This window comes from Muntiacus reevesi, chromosome 3, assembly GCF_963930625.1.
Source record: "Muntiacus reevesi chromosome 3, mMunRee1.1, whole genome shotgun sequence".
NCBI classification, from domain to species: domain Eukaryota; kingdom Metazoa; phylum Chordata; class Mammalia; order Artiodactyla; family Cervidae; genus Muntiacus; species Muntiacus reevesi.
The window spans coordinates 198,520,322-198,542,349 of NC_089251.1; the positions used below are offsets into that span (position 1 = coordinate 198,520,322).

General features: G+C 41.2%; 2 pseudogenes; one reads left to right on the forward strand and one right to left on the reverse strand.

Moving 5' to 3' along the window:
- Positions 1-1,219: 1,219 nt before the first annotated feature.
- LOC136164210 (immunoglobulin superfamily DCC subclass member 3-like) overlaps positions 1,220-22,028 on the reverse strand; it is a 128,283-nt pseudogene continuing 107,474 nt past the window's right edge.
- LOC136165552 (U2 spliceosomal RNA) lies at positions 17,969-18,147 on the forward strand (annotated as a pseudogene).

Below are 22,028 nucleotides of genomic sequence, written 5' to 3' on the forward strand. Positions count from 1 at the left end.
TGGTAACAGAGGGATGATACAAGGTAGCAAGTTCTTTCAGCTTTCTCTTTGTCTTGTATATACCAGACTGTGATGCCAGTCACCCAGAAATGTCAGTGGACACAGATTAAGAAAAATAAATAAAAAATAAACAAGAAAAGTTTGCTTTCTCTGTTAAAGGGTCAAGAAAGGGTAGACATGCAGCGCAAAAAGTTTTGGAAATAACCACTGTAGTCCAGTAAAATAGCACATTAAAAAAAAAAAAAAGGAAGGACCCCACTCTCAACTCCATCAGCAAAAACTGAGTGGAAACCAAAATTTCACAAGGTGTCCCAAACTCCTGGTCAGGGTAATGTCAGAGAAGCCACAGTCAGGAGCCCGCACTCTCCTCACCAAAGATCTTGGGGTGTCTTAATAAGCTCCCTGCTCTGTTCAGACTAAGTTGACAGCATAAAGGGAATTTTTGTTTCCGCAGGCTCCAAGAGGCACACCCTTGGAGAGAGTCAGGAAGGAAGGTCCAGTGATACAACACAGGCCAACCGAGAGCCAGCGAGCCTCAAGGTAGACACTTTCTTTTACACCTGGAAATTGGGACATGCTTTTTTTTAAACTCTGGACTACAAGGTAGGAAGAGAAGGCGTGCCCCTAAGGGGATTGATGCAGGAGTGCATTCGGGGTTCTGTGGAGCAGGGGGCTGAGGCCACGGCCCTGCTCCCCCGAGGACACTCATTCTGGCTGAGGTAGGCGCTGAAAACCAAACCAGCTAAATTCCATCCTGAGAAAACAGGGTCGTGGAGGGTGATGGTGTCAGGCATCCAGCCACAGCAGGGGCATATTTTTGTCTGACTCACCTTCCTCTCTCTCTGGTCTTTTTTTTTTTTTTTTTGGATTTTATGTTTGTTCTTTTTTTAAGAAGGAAAACATGAGTTCAGTTCCAAGTCCTGTGAGCACAAGCAGAGGTGAAGGGGGGCCTTGGTCCACGGCGGGGCTCCTGCAGGAACCGCTCTGGGCCCTTGGAGCAGTTTCTTGCTGAGGCTCCTGTAGGTCTTGACAATCAGAGGCTCAGTCAGGACAGAAACACAGGGAAGCCCCTGTGTGAGTTCTGCATGAAGGACAAACCTTGCCTCTGACCTGAGAATGGGGGGTTGCTTCCTCCAGAGCCTGCCGGACCCTGGCTACTGTCCGGAGGGAGTTGGGTGGGGGGAGCCAGTGATCCACCCAGGAGGCCAGGGCGCACGTCCTAGGGTGGCGGGGGCCTGGGCCCCGATGTCATCTCCTCCAGGAGGCTGGACCCCTGCAGCGGCAGCGCGGAGAGCTGGGTCTCCTCACGCAGGGGCAGGGCCTCGGGGGAAAAACTGGCCCAGTTCCTTCGTGCCCACACGTTTCCCGCCTCGGCCGGGCTGGCCCCTCTCTCCCTGTCCCACCCCATTCACTGCCAGGACACGGGGTCCCTCTGGCTCCGAGGGTCCCTCCCTCCTAAGGATATGGTTTTCCACATCCTCACACAAGAGGACCCTGGCCCTCTGGCCAAATAAGAGGAAGAGGACCCAAAAGGTGATGCAGGTGACCTCGATGTGGATGCCCATGACAATGCCCGTGGTGGACGCCCAGTTGGGGGCCTCCCCTTCCCGACAGTCACACAGTGGGCCCAGGGATGCCCTTTCAGAGGCCCTCCTCAAAGACACAAAGCATGCTTGGCATTGCCATCCCCATGCTGGCGGCGAGCAGCTCCATGTCGTACACTGCAGTGGGGTCAAGCTGGCTGAGGCTCTAAGAGATCAGGTCCAGGCAGCAGGACGGGGCCTGTGAAGGAGGCCTGGCTAGCTGGGTGATAAAAACACCTTGAAGCCGCCCTCTTGCTCGGCCAGCGGGCGCCAGGGCTCCCGCAGCAGCTCCGGGGTGGAGCTGCCCAGGACCCTCACTGAAGTCTTGGTGGCGGGTTGGCACGGTTCGCCTAGAGTGCTGGCCAGGTTGGGAGTGAAGGCCGAGCTGCACTCACCGCCCCCCCCCCCCAGGTGTGTGGGCTTTGATGTAGAAACTGTAGGCAGTAGCAGGCTCCAGGTGGCTCCCCAGGCGCTGGAAGGGGCTCTTGCTGACGACTTCCTGACGCTCCAGCTCTGGGGACTCAGCGGCCTTCCCGATGTATAGACCCCCAGTCCCCTTGGTCTTCCTCAGGGCCTCGGTCCAGGACACGTGCACCTCAGTGGGCAAGACGAGGCCGCCCGCAGCCCCTCCACCCACAGCAGAGTCAGTGTGGTGCTGGCTGAAGAGGAGCCGGCACTGCTCTCGGGCACACACGGGTAGGTGGCCTCATCTTCCGGGCGACTCCAGAAATGGTCAGATTGCTGTTATTACTGAGCATGATGCGGCCTCTAGGACCCGGCACCTGTCCACTCTTCAACCACATCACGCGAGGCGGCGGCTCAGCCTGGCTTTGGCAGGTGAGCACGGCTTTGTCCCAGCCAGCCAGGAGGTGGACTGGGGGTGCTGGGCGAACTCTGCTGGGGCTTGCACCACCAGCCCCCCGGGCCCTTCTCCTCACCCGGGTGCCGGGCCTTTTGGCCACGGAGACATAGAGACGCCTGAGCACCGGCCGGTCACGTCTGAGACGATGAAGTCCCCAGCCCGGCACCTGGGTGCCCTCCACCCCCGGCACCTGGGTGCCCTCCGCCTGGGGGTCGTTCATGCAGGGGACTCCAGGCCACAACGGCGGCTGTAACGCACTCAACACTGCAGCCTGCTGCAGAGTCAGGGTGAGGCTCTCAGGCCCCACGAGGACCGCGGGCTCCTTGCAGGCCCCGAGCCCAGGCCTGTCGCGGGGAAGACGCCGCTGTCCTTGGATCGAGGGCCGTTATCTGCAGCACCCTCTTGGGCAGCAGCGTGTACCTCTCCTCGGCTGCGTCATCGGGGACCTTGTTCTTCTCCCAAGTGATGAGGGGCTTGGGGAGCACATGGATTTGGCGCTGGACGCAGGCCACACCGCCCTCCTCGCCCCCAGCGGCCTGAGGATACACGTGGAAGTCCGACACGGTTGCAGCCTGGATTGAGCCTTCCGACCGACCACCAGCCCAAAGCGGTTCTGAGCCACCTACGTATGGTCGCCCTCAGCCGAAGGGCTGCCTCCTCCATCCCGCAGGAAGTGGCGGATCACCAAGGACCTACCGGCCAGCACAGGGGAGTGGGGACTGTCCAGCAGCTCCAGGTGGTTAGCACTGGAGGAGTCGCTCCACCTCGCTGCCCAGCATTACAGCGGGCTGCCCAGAGACTAACATCACCGCTTGTCTCCACAGCAAACGCCGGCTCAGCAGAGAGGCCACGACCCTCGCTCGCTGCAGGCGAGAGCAGCAACCGCAGCGGCCGCAGGAGCCGGGGCGGCGGCCCAGGGCGCGGGGCGCGGAGCAGCACTGGGGCTCGCGGTCTGCGGACTCGGTGACGCCCAGCTCCGGGGTCTCCCGCAGGCTCACAGTGTTCCGCGGGCCGGTGCCAGGGCTGACCCGAGGGGCTGGGCGCTGGGGCCACATGCTTGCCTAGCAGCGCAGGGGGCGCAGGGGGAGCGCGGCCCCTTGCACCCTCTTGCACCCACCCCGGTGATCAGGAATGTATTTTGAAGAAATAAATCTCAAGTATTAATAATTGAGTCCACCAAGACCCCAAGATATAAGATCAACACCCTAAAATTAATTGCATTTCTATATACCAGCAATAAACTTGCGAAATCCAAAAATAAAAATGCAGTACCATTTACAACTCAGAAGAAAAAAGAAAGAAAGAAAGAAAGAAACCCAGAGGTTTAAATCTAACAAAACACATGCATGTAAACTAAAAAGTATAAAATGCTAATGAAGGAAACAAAAAACTGTCTAAATGATGAAATATATTACGCCTCAAAAATAACCTAAATAAATGGTGAGACATACCATGGATTGCAAGGATTCAACAAAGTAAAGATATCAATTCTTTGAAAATTATTATACAAGTTTATCCTATCAAAATCTGAGCAAATTTGTTGGTTTTTTTTTTAATATATATAGGACAGTTTATTCTAAAATTTCTATGGAAAGTCAAAGGAACTACAATAGACAATATTTTGGTAAAGTAGATTAACAGAGTTATTCAAGATTTATTACATAGCTTCAGTAGTCAAGATGGGATTTGGAATAGACAGACAGATCTCTTGTGCCCAATAGAGAACTCAGAAACAGTTCCACACATTTACAACCAACTGATTTTTGACAAAGGTGAAAAACACGTCAACAAGTTGTGCTGGAGCGATGCATATTCATACTGAAGAATTATACCTCAGCTTAAACTTCAAAACTTATACAAAAAATTTGTGTGGAATGAATGATAGATTTAAGTGTAAAACTATAAAAATATCAAACTTAAGATAACCTAGAGAAAATATTCTGGACTCAGGGTTTGTTGAAGAGTTCCTAGACATGACATCAAAACCACAGTCCATTAATGAAAAAATAGACATCTGATTTTATCAAAATTAAAAACTTAATCCATTTGAGGTTCAGAACTTTTTGAAGAGTTCATTGATATGACACCAAAACCATAATCTATTAATTAAAAAATAAAATCTAACTTTATCAAAATTACAAACCTAATCCAACTGAAAATGGGAAAAGTCATGAAGGGATATATTATTGAAGAGAATTTTTAGATGGTAAATAAGCACAAGAAAAGATGTTCAACATCACTAGCCACTAAAGAATGGCAACTTTATACCACAGTGGAATATCACCACACACTTTGTAGAACAACTAAAATTAGCAACAGCAACTAAATATCAAATGCTGGCAAGGTTACAGAGAAACGGGATCTCTTATGCATTGTTGGTGGGAATGCAAAATAATATTACCATTCTGAAAAATAGTTTGACAGTTCCTTAAAAATAGGTTAAACTTACACCTAACAAGTGACCCAGCAATTATTTGGGCTTCCCTTGTGGCTCAGATGGGAAAGAATCTGCCTGCAGCGTGGGATACCTTGGTTTGATCTCTGGGTTGGGAAGTTCCCCTGAAGAAGAGAATGGCTACCCACTCCAGTATTCTGGCCTGGAGAATTCCATGAACAGAGGAGCCTGGCAGGCTATAGTCCATGAGGTCGCAAAGAGTCAGACACGACTGAGCAACATTCACTCACTCAGACTCACTGGGCAATTATCTGAGCAAAATGAAATCTTATGTCCACATAAAAACCTACACATGGCTGTTCATAGAAGGCCTATTGGAAGTGGTCAAAACTGGAAACAACTCATGAATTAATGGTTAAACACCTGCGATACTCTGGAATTTCACTTAGAAATAAAATTGATTGAATTACCAACTTGAAAGGATCTCAAAAGCATTGTGTTGAGTGAAAAAAGTCAATCTCAAATAGTTACACACTACTTAAGTATATTTATATAGCATTCTCTAAAAAAGTTATAGGGCTGGCAAAGGGATTAGTGATTGTCAAGAGTTATAAAATGTTGGGGGAGAGGTGTGTATATGAGGATAAAAAGGGAACATGACAGCATCATAGATGTAGAGAGCAAGCTATTGTTAGGAAACTGGGGAGGGGATTGGGGTGAATTGGGAGATTGGGGTTAACATATGCAAACTACCATATATAAGATGGGTAACTAATAAGGACACGCTGCATAGCGCAGGGAACTCTACTCAATACTCTGTAAGGGCCTAAATGGGAAAAGAATCTAGAAAAGAGTAGATACACATATAAGTGATTCACTTTGCTGTACCCCTGAAACTAACACAGCATTATAAATCAACTGCTGTCTAATAAAAACTAGTAAAAAAGATAACGAGGAAAAATTTGTGGTGATGGAATGGTTCTGAATCTTGATATAGTGTGGTGGTGATTACATGAACTTATGCTTGTAGTAAAAGACAATGAAACACACAATCCATCAAAGTCAGATCCTTGGATTTTATACCATACTCTAATTGTACAAGATGCAACACTTGGGGAAACTTGGATGAAGGGTATGACACACGTCCCTGTATTATATTTGCAACTTTCCACAAAGCTGTTATTATTTCAAAATAAGAATGCATATTGATATATATTATATACATACATACTATATGCATGTGCATTATAAACATATAATGTTATAAATAATGCATATTATATAAAGCATGTTATATATAATTGACTTAATGTGCTCATGTAAAGTATACTGATTTACCAATTGATAATATGACAGTGTGAAAAGAGAGGTTGTTACATATTTTTTATTATCCAATCAGTGTATATGATGATTCTTCATGAATCCCACCCAACATGAGGTGTGGTAATACATGGTGTCTACTTTCCTTACAAATGTTTCTACTGAAGGACCCTAGTTTACTCTTGAGCTTTCTCCTCTGCTCCTTTTTGATAAAAATAGGAGTTTTCAGGGGAACCTAATACATAGTTTGTGCCTCTCAAATGCTCTGCTTTCAGTATTGACATTGCTTGGTTCCCTTCTTGATGTGTGTTGCTTTTCTTTATGAGATTAGCTTTTCTTTTTGTTCACTACTATATCCACTGGATCTAGAACATATTAAGAAATCACAGTAAAATTTTCAGTGACTGGATGCATAAACATGCATCAACTAAAGAAATTAAATGAATTTTTTTCACAGCTGCCAACAAAGTATAAGATGATCTATGTTGGGTCTCAGAAGGATATATATGTGTTAAATGAAAACACATGAATGGCTTCACCACCCCTTTTTTCTTTTTTTTTTTAAACACTTATTTTAAAGAAATTTTTTATTGAAGTATAGTTGATTTACAATGTTGTGCATTTTTTTAAATTAAATAATCCTTTGATTGATTAACGAGACATTGTACCTTTGCTTGATTTCTGTAGTAAATATTTATAGGAAAACTCAAATTACTAATCAAACAGGAATATTTTTTAAGCATTAAAATAAGCAAAAAGAACCATGGTGAGATAAATTTCTAAATCCAAAAGCTTTGGAGGAAACAGTAAGGATGAAACAAAAGGAATGTATATCTATTTTCATTTTGTTTATTTATTTGGCTGTGCCAGGTCTTATTTGCAGCACACGAAATCTTTTTTAGTTGCTGAATCTGGAATTTTAGTTCCCTGTGCAAGGACTGAACCTGGGGTCCTTGAACTGGGAGTGTGGATTCTTAGCCACTGGACCAACAGGGAAGTCCAAGGAATATATATTTTAAAATAAAAGAATGTAGAGAAATGAAGAGGAAGAAGGATAAACAAAAGCTGAAGTACAAGAGGCAGAATGACAGACAGGCTGTACAATACTCACCCTCATCTTAGTCATCCACAATAACTCTTGCATAATGAAAAGCTTTTATGTAACAACATAAGAGATTCATCCCTCAGGACATGATTCAGTGCAACAAAAATAAAATAAAGGTAATTAGTTCAATGATTTTTCAAGGAGAAACTGGCTGTTCTGCATTGTACCATGTTGTGATATGCCTGTAGGAGGGACAGCAAAATAGGGAAAGAAAAGATACATGAAAAATGAAGTTAATTAGAAATACATGTCATCTCCAGACAAACTGATTTAAATCATCCAAGTTGTAGAAGAACAATTTTAAACATGCAAAAATTTATAGAATATTGTTTGTTAATCCATCCTAAGAAATCTAATAAAGATGACCTTTCCAATCAAAGGCCAAGGGAAACTTTGTTTTATAAAAAGCTGTATTTTTGAGATTAATCATTTATCTGTTGCTTCATTTGCTATTATTTTCTCCCAATCTGAGGGCTGTCTTTTCACCTTGCTTATAGTTTCCTTTATTGTGCAAAAGATTTTAAGTTTAATTAGGTCCCATTTGTTTATTTTTGCTTTTATTTCCAATATTCTGGGAGGTGGGTCATAGAGGATCCTGCTGTGATTTATGTCGGAGAGTGTTTTGCCTATGTTCTCCTCTAGGAGTTTTATAGTTTCTGGTTTTACATTTAGATCTTTAATCCATTTTGAGTTTATTTTTATGTATGGTGTTAGAAAGTGTTCTAGTTTCATTCTTTTACAAGTGGTTGACCGGTTTTCCCAGCACCACTTGTTAAAGAGGTTGTCTTTTTTCCATTGTATATCCTTGCCTCGTTTGTCAAACATAAGGTGTCCATAGGTTCATGGATGTATCTCTGGGCTTTCTATTCTGTTCCATTGATCTATATTTCTGTCTTTGTGCCAGTACCATACTATCTTGATAACTGTGGAAGGATTAATCTCAAAAATATACAAGCAACTCCTGCAGCTCAATTCCAGAAAAATAAATGACCCAATCAAAAAATGGGCCAAAGAACTAAACAGACATTTCTCCAAAGAAGACATACAGATGGCTAACAAACACATGAAAAGATGCTCCACATCACTCATTATCAGAGAAATGCAAATCAAAACCACAATGAGGTACCATTACACGCCAGTCAGGATGGCTGCTATCCAAAAGTCTACAAGCAATAAATGCTGGAGAGGGTGTGGAGAAAAGGGAACCCTCTTACACTGTTGGTGGGAATGCAAACTAGTACAGCTGCTTTGGAGAACAGTGTGGAGATTCCTTAAAAGACTGGAAATAGAACTGCCATATGACCCAGCAATACCACTTCTGGGCATACACACCAAGGAAACCAGATCTGAAAGAGACACGTGCACCCCAATGTTCATCGCAGCACTGTTTATAATAGCCAGGACATGGAAGCAACCTAGATGCCCATCAGCAGACGAATGGATAAGGAAGCTGTGGTACATATACACCATGGAATATTACTCAGCCATTAGAAAGAATTCATTTGAATCAGTTCTAATGAGATGGATGAAACTGGAGCCCGTTATACAGAGTGAAGTAAGCCAGAAAGATAAAGACCAATACAGTATACTAACACATATATATGGAATTTAGAAAGATGGTAACAATAACCCTATATGCAAAACAGAAAAAGAGATACAGAAGTACAGAACAGACTTTTGGATTCTGTGGGAGAAGGTGAGGGTGGGATGTTTTGAGAGAAACAGCATTGAAACATGTATATTATCTATGGTGAAACAGATCACCATCCCAGGTTGGATGCATGAGTCAAGTGCTCGGGCCTGGTGCACTGGGAAGACCCAGAGGAATTGGGTGGAGAGGGAGGTGGGAGGGGGGATCAGGATGGGGAATACGTGTAAATCCATGGCTGATTCATGTCAATGTATGACAAGAACCACTACAATATTGTAAAGTAATTGGCCTCCAACTAATGAAGATAAATGGGGGAAAAAAAGAAATTAAAAATATATAAAAAGTTGTATAAAATTATCCATGGGGATGTCCCTGGTGGTTCAGCAGTTCAGACTCCATGCTTCTACTGCTGAGGTCATGAGTTCCACCCTTGTCCTGGAAACAAGATCCTTCATGCCAGTTGGCACAACGATAGAGTCTGCCCACCAATACAATAGATGTGGGTTCAGTCTTGCCTTGGGATGACCCCCTGGAGTAGGAAATGGCAACTAGCTCCAGTATTCTTGCCTGGAACATTCCACGGACAGAGGAGCCTGGAGGGCTCTAGCCTGTAGGACTGCAGGCTGTCCGATGTGACTGAGGACAATTACAGTGCTGCATGCACAGCCAATAAACAGACAAAGCAGTATAAAAACTGGAAGAATGTCGTGTGTGGATGTGAGAGTTGGGCTTTAAAGGAAGCTGAGCGCTGAAGAATTGATGCTTTAGAACTATGGTACTGGAGAAGACGCTTGAGAATCCCTTGGACTGCAAGAAGATCAAACCAGTCAATCCTAAAGGAAATCGGTCCTTAATATTCCTTGGAAGGACTGATGTTGAAACTGAAACTCCAGTACTTTGGCCACATGATGCAAAGAACCGACTCATTGAAAAAGACCTCAAGGCTGGGAAAGATTGAGGGCGGGAGGAGAAGGGGACAACAGATGGCTGAATGGCATCACTGACTCGATGGACAAGAGTTTGAGTAAGCTCTGGAAGCTGGTGATGGACAGGGAGGCCTGGCATGCTGCAGTCCATGGGGTCACAAGGGTCGGACATGACTGAGTGATTGAACTTAACTGATAAAAACTGGACTCCAGCATAGTTAATGTTTTTTAATTAAACATAAAACTATAAAATTACATTTTTCTAAATATCAAGGTACCAGAAAGTTAAACAAAATAGTAATTAAAAGAAAAATGTAATATTTGAAGGATCAACTGGAAATGAATAAAAATCATTATTTTGAAGGGATAGATGAGAACATTGTTAAAGAGACAGAACTAAATACCCAATGTATACATTATTGCTTTTTGTAGTTTTGAATTTTGAAACATAAATTATTTACAGTCTCAAAAATGAAAATGAAATTGGAAAATAAGAGACCTAGGTACATAAACCAGACATTACTAACTACAGAAAGGAAAAAAAAAGTGACCCACCACAGTTTTTGCTATTTATTTGACTTTTAATTTTGATATCATTTTGGTTTACAGAGAAACTGCAGAAGAAAAGAAAATGAAAGTGCTAGCCACTCAGTTGTGTCTGACCCTTTTTACCCCATAGACTGACCGTGAACCTGGATCTCCCTCCTTGCAGGCAGATTCTTTACCATCTGAGCCAGCCGGGAAACCTGAGAAACTGCAAAACTAGCACTAATTTTGCCCCACTCACCCTGACATTACCTCATGTAATGTTAGTATATTTACAAAAACTGAGAGAGTAACTTTGTCAGAATACTATAAAGTTTATTCAAATTTCACCAGTTTTTCTCTTTATGCCCTTTTTCTGTAAATCCCAATTCATGATATCCATTGCAGTTGGTCTTTATGACTCCACGTTTGAGGTTAACGCATGATGATTTCTTGGTTTTTCCTTGTCTTTCTTGACTTCGTCAGTTTTGAAAGGTACTGGCCATCTGCTTTTTACCATATACCCCAGTTTAGATTTCTCTAAGGTTTTGTCATGATTCAACTGAGGCTATGGATTTCGAGGAAGAAGAAATGCTAAGGGTCCTCCTCACTGTGTCAAACAGGGGAATATGAACTCAGTATGAATAAATTCTGGTGATCTTAACGTTGACTATTGGCTAAAGTGATACTTACTAAGTTTCTCTACTGAAAACAAAAACAAAAACAAAAACCTCATTTCTTTTGCCAGAATCTGTTTTTTACAAGTGAGATATAATCCAGCTGACATCCAAGGGGAAGGAATTAAATTTCACCTTTTAGAGGGATGGCTACCAAACAATTAGTGGACATACTAATTAGCTATTAAAATCAGCATTGTTTTCCAGTACTTTCCACTCTGTGACCCCATGGACTGCAGCACACCAGACTTTCCTGTCCTTCACCATCTCCCAGAGTTTGCTCAAACTCATGTGCATTGAGTCAGTATATCAACTAACAAATAATTTGAGGAGATATTTGGATTCTATTCAAATAGTCTTTTTCTTACAAAGTTTCCCACAATTTTTACACCATTCATCAGTACATTTTTTCCTGCAGCATTAACTGTAATCACTTTCTGTATCCCTCACTCATTCACCATTCATAATCTGGAATTTTTCTGTAGGCAATGTGTCCCCTCTCCCCATTCATTTATTTATTTATGCTACTATTTATTTACATCAGCATGAACTCCCTGATAATTGCTTTGTTATATTGACTGTAATTCATTATAACTCTATCATTATTTATGTGGCTACTCAGACTGTTCCATTTTCAGCCACTGGAAGCTGTTTGACATACCGTCTTTTTTTTTTTTTTTTTTTTTCTTCCTTACATTCTAGAAGTAGGTGTGTCTGACTCATGTTTCTTGCTTTATTGCTAGAATTAGCCATTTTTCTGAGTTCTGTTCTGCTGGTAAAGAATCCACCTGCAATGCTGGAGACCTGGGTTCGACCTCTGGGTTGGGAAGACCCCTGGAGAAGGGACAGGCTACTCACTCCAGTATTCCAGTATTCTGGCCTGGAGAATTCCATGGTCACTCCGTGGGGTTGCAAAGAGTCGGACATGACTGAGCGACATTCACTTTCAATAAATAGTTGCTTTACAATGTTGTGTTGAGTTTCTTCTGTACAGCAAAGTGAATCAACTATATGTATGCCTATATGCTCACGTTTTAAGATCTCCTTCCTGTTGAGTAGAGTTCCCTGTGCTATCCAGTAGGTTCGCATTAGCTACATTCAGTTCAGTTCACTTCAGGTGCTCAGTCATGTCCAACTTTTGCAACCCCATAAATCGCAGCACGCCAGGCCTCCCTGTCCATCACAAACTCCCAGAGTTTACGCAAACTCAAGTCCATCAAGTGTGTGATGTCATCCAGCCATCTCATCTTCTGTCATCCCCTTCTCCTCCTGCTCCCAATCCCTCCCAGCATCAGGGTCTTTTCCAACGAGTCAACTCTTCTCATCAGTTGGCCAAAGTACTGGAGTTTCAGCTTCAGCATCAGTCCTTAAAATGAACACTCAGGACTGATCTCCTTTAGGATGGACTGATTGGATTTCCTTGCAGTCCAAGGGACTCTCAAGAGTCTTCTCCAACACCACAGTTCAAAAGCATCAATTTTTCAACCCTTAGCTTTCTTCACAGTCCAACTCTCACATCCACACATGACCACTGGAAAAACCATAGCCTTGACTAGATGGACCTTTGTTGGCAAAGTAACGTCTCTGCTTTTTAATATGCTGTCTAGGTTGGTCAAACTTTCCTTCCAAGGAGTAAGCATCTTTTAATTTCATGGCTGCAATCACCATCTGCAGTGATTCTGGAGCCCAAGAAAATAAAGTCAGCCACTGTTTCCACTGTTTCCCCATCTATTTCCCATGAAGTGATGGGACCAGATGCCATGATCTTAGTTTTCTGAATGTTGAGCTTTAAGCCAACTTTTTCACTCTCCTCTTTCACTTTCATCAAGAGCCTTTTTAGTTCCTCTTCACTTTCTGCCATAAGGGTGGTGTCATCTGCATATCTGAGGTTATTGATATTTCTCCCAGCAATCTTGATCCCAGCTTGTGCTTCTTCCAGTCCAGTGTTTCTCATGCTGTGCTCTGCATTGAAATTAAATAAGCAGGGTGACAATACACAGCCTTGACATACTCCTTTTCCTATTGGGAACCAACCTGTTGGTCCATGTCCAGTTCTAACTGTTGCTTCCTGACGTGCATACAGGTTTCTCAAGAGGCGGGTCAGGTGGTCTGGTATTCCTATCTCCCTCAGAATTTTCCACAGTTTATTGTGATCCACACAGTCAAAGGCTTTGGCATAGTCAATAAAGCAGAAATAAATGTTTTTCTGGAACTCTCTTGCTTTTTTGATGATCCAGTGGATGTTGGCAATTTGATCTCTGGTTTCTCTGCCTTTTCTAAAACCAGCTTGAACATCTGAAATTTCACAGTTCATGTATTGCTGAAGCCTGGCTTGGAGAATTTTGAGCATTACTTTACTAGTGTGTGAGATGAGTGCAATTGTGCGGTAGTCTGGGCATTCTTTGGCATTGCCTTTCTTTGGGATTGGAATGAACACTGACCTTTTCCAGTCCTGTGGCCACTGCTGAGTTTTCCAAATTTGCTGGCATATTGAGTGCAGCACTTTCACAGCATCATCTTTCAGGATTTAAATAGCTCAACTGTTATCTATTTTATATATACTTTCAATAATGTATATATGTCAATCCCAATCTCTCAATTCATTTCACGCTCCATTTCTCTCCTTGGTGTCCATACTTTTGTTTTCTGGAATTGAGAGCACTTATTCCATTTGTTCACGCTGGTTTTAGAACAGGCAGAGAAACCAGAGATCAAATTGCCAACATCCACTGGATCATTGAAAAAGCAAGAGAGTTCCAGAAAAACATCTATTTCTGCTTTATTGACTATGCCCAAGCCTTTGACTGTGTGGATCACAATAAACTGTGGAAAATTCTAAGAGAGATAGGAATACCAGACCACCTGACCCACCTCTTGAGAAACCTGTATGCACTTCAGGAAGCAACAGTTAGAACTGGACATGGAAAAACAGACTGGTTCCAAATATGAAAAGGAGTATGTCAAGGCTATATATTGTCACCCGCTTATTTCATTTCTATGCAGAGTACATCATGAGAAATGCTGGGCTGGAGGAAGCACAAGCTGGAATCAAGATTGCTGGGAGAAATATCAATAACCTCAGATATGCAGATGACACCACCCTCATGGCAGAAAGTGAAGAGGAACGAAAGAGCAGAGTGAAAAAGTTGGCTTAAAGCTCAACATTCAGAAAACTAAGATCACAGCATCTGGTCCCATCACTTCATGGGAAACAGATGGGGAAACAGTGGAAACAATGTCAGACTTTATTTTTCTGGGCTCCAAAATCACTGCAGATGGTAATTGCAGCCATGAAATTAAAAGACACTTGCTCCTTGGAAGGAAAGTTGTGACCAACCTAGATAGCATATTAAAAAGCAAAGACATTACTTTGCCAACAAAGGTTCGTCTGATCAAGGCTATGATTTTTCCAGTTGTCATGTATGGATGTGAGAGTTGGACTGTGAGGAAAGCTGAGTGCCGAAAAATTGATGCTTTTGAACTGTGGTGCTGGAGAAGACTCTTGAGAGTCCCTTGGACTGCAAGGAGATCCAACCAGTCCATCCTAAAGGAGATCAGTCCTGGGTGTTCATTGGAAGGACTGATGCTGAAGCTGAAACTCCAGTGATTTGGCCACCTCATGCGAAGAGTTGACTCATTGGAAAAGACCCTGATGCTGGGAGGGATTGGGGGTAGGAGGAGAAGGGGCCGACAGAGGATGAGATGGCTGGATGGCATCACCGACTCGATGGACATGAGTTTGAGTAAACTCCTGGAGTTGGTGATGGACAGGGAGGCCTGGCGTGCTGCGATTCATGGGGGGGCAAAGAGTTGGACACGACTGAGCGAATGAACTGAACTGAACTGATACCATTTTTCTAGGTTCCACAAATATGTGTTAATGCATTTGTTTTTCTCTTTCTGACTTACTTCATTCTATATGGTGAATAGTGTTATCTGTATGATAAATTGTATTTAGTGTTTAGAAACCACATCTGTGTCCCAGGCTTTGTTCACTCTCACTGTGTTATCTGTGTCTAGACCATCACAGCAGAGAAAACACATATAAATTTTATGTATAACAACCCATGTAGACACAGCTATATTTATTTCCCTTTATGTATGTATGATAAAATAAACTAAAGTGCATGCTGATTTCTAATTCTAATCTAGTGTCATGGAATGTATTCTAACCTCCTCATTACTTTCTTTTTATCACTTCTATGTAGTATGATTGAAGAAGGAAATAGCAACCCGCTTCTGTGTTCTTGTCTGGAAAATCCCCTCTGGCAGGCTCTTCCACCCCTGGGGCAGCAGAGAGTCAGAAACGACTGAGCGACTTTACTTCACTATAGAGTACAATGCCTGGCTTCCATTTTGCATAATTTAGTTGCTAATTTGATCAATTCTAGTAAATATACAAAACATTTTCAAAATTGCTAACCCATACTCCAGTGAAAAACAAATTTATCAACTAAGCAGAGAGTTTATGTTTAGTTATTTTTATTGTTAGTCTTATAGAATAAAGTTAAAACATACTTCTCCAAAATTATTGAGTCAGCTCCTTTTTCCTTATTTCTCTGCATGTGGGTGTGCCATATGGTTGTGCTATCCATGCACAAAGAGCAGATTCACTTGTCGCAGTTCACATTTCATCCTGGTATTCCACAACACCCTGCTTGATTTCTTAAAATTTGCATACAGTAAAATTCACCCTATCATGGGCTTTAAAAATGCAGAATAATTTACTTATCACTTTGATATCATACACATGGTTCAGTCACACTAAAATCTCCTTCTGTGGTCTCTGTTGAAATCTCTTTTCATTTTCCTGACCCTTAATGAGAACTGATCTTTGTTTCTGTTGCTCCTCATTCTGTTCTATTCGATCTGTGGATCTCTCCTTTCACCAAAACCCTACTCTCTACTATGGTGCGTGTGTGTGTGTTTGCTAAATCGCTTCAGTCATGCCCAATTCTTTGAGACCCTATGGACTGTAGCCTGCCAGACTATACTGACCATGGGATTCTCCAGGCAAAATTACTGGAGTGAGTTGCCATTTCCTCCTCCAGGGCATCATCCAGACACAGAGATGCAAACACATCTCCTGCATCTTCTGCCTTGCAGGTGGGCTCTTTACTGTTGAGCCACCGGGGAAACCACTAGAACCTGTTGTATTTCTCCCTAATGATTCTATTATCGATTACAGAGAGAAGAATACAGAAACTTCCAGCTATATTGTGCATATGTCCATACCACCTTTCAGATCCATTAGAGGTCTCACCTATGAAGCTCTAATGTTAAATACATTCAATAATTTAGTATCATATTATCATCTTGAAGAACTGACTTCTTTATCAATATGTTCATTTTATTTTATTCCACTCTATGAATTCAGTGTAGATTTGCTCTTGCTCTACACTATATTCCTTCTCCTTGTATAACTTCCTTAAGCCTTTTTTGTAGAGGAGATTGTTGGCAGTAGATTTCCTTAGATTTTTGTTCCTTTGTGCTAGAAAATCTTTATTTTTTTCTTCAGTTTTTAAGACTATCTTCTTTGGATATATAATTCTGAATGGACAGTATTTTTTTCTTCAGCAGTCTTTATTTTTTCCAATTTTCTTCCTACTTGCATGAATTATGACTATAAGTCAGCTGCAATTCTTTTTCTTATAATTCTTAATCCATCCTATTATAGATAAAGAGTCCAGCTCCATTATATTTCAATAATTTTTCTTTGCTTTCTAGTAGTTTGAAAATTATATGTCTGTGCAAAAAATATTGTTTATCTTGCTTAATGTTCTATTAAGGTTTTGAATTTATGGTTTAGAATCTGCATTACTTTTGGAAAAACTTTAGAGATTCTCTAAAATATTAGAGAATGGTTCCTCTAATATTCCTTATATTCCTCTTTCTCTTTTGGAGATTCCAACTACACGGATTTTAGAATGGTTTAAATAACTCTTTCATATTGCTTTTCACCTATGTTATCTTTACTTGGGGGGCTGGGTAACATTTGCAGTCCTATCTTTTATATACAATGAATCATTTCTTAGCTGTATTGAGTCTACTTATGAGACTGTCAAAGGACCATCACATTACGGTTTTTTAAAAATTATTGCTTATAATTATCTCTGTCATAAATTTATATTTTAACTTTATTCTGATGATGGTGTTATTTCTTTATATTCTGCTTTATCTTGTTTTTCCTCTGTGTTTATTTATTTATTTTTTTATTGAAAGCTGGGCATACTATAGAGAACATTAGACACCAGTATGATTGAAATTAAGCAAGCCTTTCTTTCTCATAGGCCTTTGGTATGGAAATTTGTATTAATATAGTCAGTAGTTTCACTGAGTGTAAAATTTGATGTTGATAATATTATTTTAAGTGCACTATAACTTCATATTCTGCTTGTGTTTTATTTGTGTTCAGTTCAGTTCAGTCACTCAGTCATGTTCGACTCTTTGTGACCCATGAACCGCAGCACGCCAGGCTTCCCTGTCCAGCACCAGATCCCAGAGCTTGCTCAAACTCATGTCCATCAAGTCAGTGATGCCATCAAACCATGCCATCTTCTGTCATCCTCTTCTGCTCCTGCCTCATTCGTTCCCAGCATCAGGGTCTTTTCCAATGAGTCCATTCTTCACATCAGGTGGCCAAAGTGTTGGAACTTCAGCTTCAGCATCAGTCCTTCCAATGAATATTCAGGAGTGATTTCCTTTAGGATTGACTGGCTTGATCTCCCTGCAGACCAAGGGACTCTCAAGAGTCTTCTCCTACACCACAGTTATTTGTGTTACCTGTGCTCGTGAAGCCTATGTTAGTTGTGAACTAATTTGTCAGAAAAAGTTTATCAAAATTGTCTTCCTTCTTGCCTTTGAGCATCTCTGCTTCACTTTGGATTTTGCTCTTGTATTACTTGTTAAATAGGATTGACCTGCATCGCTTCTCGGCCTTTTGGCTAAGATCAAGTGTAGGATTGACCTGCTGCTTTTCCCCAAGCTGCAACACTGTAACTTTTCCTTATAATTTCCTTTCTTTGTTTTCATCATGGTGGTGTGGTGCAGGAAAGCATTCTTTGGTATTTTGTTCGAGTCTTAAAATGAGACAGGCTCTGTGAAACTTTGGACTTGTGGCATTTGAGCATGCTCCTGTGCCTTCCTCAGTTGGTATACTGGTTGTAGCATATATTCCTGAATCTCTTTGTGGGTAGAGTTTTATTATTTTTCTTTCCCTATTCACCATACCTTAACAGCAAAGGGTTTCCCAGGACCCAAAAAACTATCATTTTTATTTTCCCTTTCCTCTACAAAGTAAAGGTTTTGGCTCATAGATAAAAGAGACAAGATTGATCTGGGCCAATATCCACTCTCAACCATCATCATGAGAGAATCTTTCTCAAAACACTACCACTTTTCCTTGTGATGAAAAGCCTAAAACAGGGTCAAATTCCTCTTTGTTCAAGATCTCTTTGCTAACCATCAATTAGACTTTAGCAATTTATTAACAATTTCTAGCTTAATCTCCTTTTAAATTTGCATAGTCTGGCAGTATCTGCCCAAACAAGCAAATCTTCAGGTCCTGTATCTCCCTGCAGTTTCCCGTCTGTCCCCAGATTTCATGTTAGTTGTATACCTTGCAACCTTACTTTTCTGATGGATTCTAGAAAAGACATGGACTTGCATTTTATCCAGGTTTTTTTCTTATTATAAAGGTGATAGCAATGCTTTTGCTTTCTCTCTCTACATTTTGAAGGTGAAAATTTCCTCTCAACTAAATATTTTAAATGGCAAAATAATTTTATATCCTTAGAAGGACATACCCTAAGGACAAATATAACTACAGATAAATCTTAAACTTCAATTAGGTGGTTTATTTGTAGAAGTAATACTGGTATTGTAATTCTGAAATTATTTTATGAACATTGTAATATGAAATAAGTAGGTAAATATATTAATATTCATAGGAGCCAAGTCTTCCTCTGTAAGAGAAAATTAAAAAGTGAAGAAAGGGAAAATCTTCCAGTGGCAAATTTGAATTAGAAATGCCAACATGAACTCAAATATTTATAAGTATAAAAATAAATACATGTTTTTTCTAACTCAGCCAATGAAATGTTAGAATTTTCATCTAACACAGTTATTTGTTCTAAGTACCATTTCCTTCTAAAAGTTACTGAACCATTGCAAAAGTAGCTTATTTTGAGTATGGGGCAGGAAAAATATAGTACCAGCTTCAAGCGCTTTGGCCAGAAGGCAAGCAGATCCCCAAACTCTAATGAGAGCACACCTAAAATGAAAATATGCTGTAATAAGAAAGCTGTCCATCTGTAATGATTTAAGCAATACTTAGGCAAGCATCATCATGCATGCAAAATCGTTTGATGAAAGCATTTAGGGAACAAGATAATATTATTATCTCAAAATATCACCTCATAAACTGCTTACAAGCTGTACTTAAGAAGGTGTGAAAGTGAAGTCTGAAGTTGTTTCTGAATCTTTGAGACCCCGTGGACTCTAGCCTGCCAGGTTTTTCCATCCATGGGATTCTACAGGCAAGAATACTGGAGTGGGTAGCCATTTCCTGATCCAGGGGATCTTCCCATCCCGGGGATGGAACCTGGGTCTCCCGCATTGCAGGCCGACTCTTTAACATCTGAGACACCAGGGAAGTCTATAAAGGTACAGTATACTTTTAAAATGGAGATATCTGGTGCCTACCAGCTTCAGCTATTTATTAACTTTAGCATCACCAATTTTGGGGCAATCTGAAATCACATGTCTTCTGGCACAATGCAAAAAGTGTACTTTACATCAAAGAGAAAACTCTGCATAACTCTCCTGTCAAAAAATGTTTAATGTGAAATAGATCATGAGTAAATAATCCAGCAAATACAGAATATGACTGATTACACAGAATAATGGGATTTGATTTGAAACCTTAAAAGAATCATATAATGAGAAGAATGGGGAATGTTCTAAAAATAAAGAGATTAGAGACAAGAATCAAATACAATATATAATCCTTTGTTGAATCCTGAATTTTTAAAAGACATTGAAATCCACTTTCAGAGTAAATGAGGAGATGTGAATGTGGAATTGACATTTGGTGATAACAGAATTTAACTGAAGTGTTAGAAGAGTGATGATATCCCTTTGGCTATGTAGAAAGTTATTCTTAAAAGGCACGTGCAGAAATACAAAAGGTAGAAGGTTATATCTTCACCTTAAAAGTTAACACTATACACACACACTCATGCACATGTGTGCATGCAATTTGTATGTGAATAGAGGGGGAAGAAAACATGGCCTGTTGTATTCAAGCTCCTTAAAATAATGTCCAGAGTTTCTCTCAAGAATGCAAGCTGATCTTGTTTTCTAAGCCTAGATCCAAAAAACCAGTTATGTTGAGATTATCATTTCTCTATGCATTTATTAGGAGTTTAATTTTGACCTTACCAATTGTCAGGTATTATAATAGGGTAATCATTTTCAATGCATAGTTGCAGAGATGACAACAGGCAGAAACGTCAGTTTCACAGCTGCATAGCCCAGACCTACTGAATCAGAAGCTCTGGAGGAGGGGCCCAGCAACATATGCTCCATTAAACTATAAGTTTTTCATGCAATTCTTTGTAAAATAAAATTTCAGAAGCATATAACTAAGGTAAAGAAGATTATATATATATATATATATATAATGTTTGTTCTTTGTGATTTACCATAAAGTGTTGGAAAGAGTAAGGAAAACAAATGCAAAATAAAAATAAAACATTTCCAGAGTCAGAGTCATAAGACATGTAATATAATAGCAACAGAGTACATACATGCTGTTAAATTATAAAAATCCATATATGTGAATTCTAAGATGCATATCTTAATTAAAATAAAATAAATAAAATTTTAATACATCCTAAATAAAAATAGACACCGTGTTAAAAAAAAGAGACATCACTTTGCCAACAAAGGTCAATATAGTCAGAGCTATGGTTTTTCCAATAGTCATGTATGGATGTGAGAGTTGGACCATAAAGAAGGCTCCGTGCCAAAGAATTGATGCTTTCCAATTGTGGTGCTGGAGAAGACTCTTGGGAGCCCCTTGGACAGCAAGGACATCAAACCAGTGTTCTTTGATTTTCTAAAGGAAACCAACCCTGAATATTCATTGGAAAGACTGATGCTGAAGCTGAAACTCCAATACTTTGGCCCCCTGATGCAAAGACTCAAATCGCTGGAAAATACCCTGATGCTGGAAAGATTGTGGGCAGGAGGAGAAGTGGATGACAATGGATGAGATGGTTAGATGGCATCCCTGACTCAGTGGACATGAGTCTGAGCAAACTCCAGGAGTTGATGAGGCACAAGGAAGCCCAATGTGCTGCAGTCATGGAGTCTCAAAGAGTCAGACACAACGACTGAACAACAATAAATAAAATAACTGGTCATTTCTAAGCAGGAGTAAAGATTTCTTCATGGAAAAGATAATCACTATGAGTCAAATCATGACCTTGAATTGGTCACATCAGGAGGGCTTCCCAGGTGGCGCTGGTGGTAAAGAACCCGCCTGCCAATTCAGGAGATGTAAGAGATGTGGGTTCAATCCCTGGGTTGAGAGGATCCACTGGAATAGGAAATTGGCAACCCACACCTGTATTCTTGCCTGCAGAATCCCATGGATAGAGGAGCCTGGCAGGCTACAGTCCATGGAGTCACAACGAGTCAGACACGACTGAGGGACTTAGCACAGGAATCTAGTATTTTATGCAACTTTTAGATAGTCTCCCAACTAGTCAAACATTGATTCCAAGCTTCAGGACTGCCTTTTTCCCAGGCAACATTGTAAAACATGGAAACCTTGAATTCCTCTGGACCCAAGACCTTATTCTGACCTCAGTGGATGATGGGGAGGCCCTGCACTCTTATTTCTTTTATGTCTACCTTGTTCCTTCTGAATTCTACCACCAAGGCAAAATGGTGACTGATGTTGACTGCCCAAGCTTTT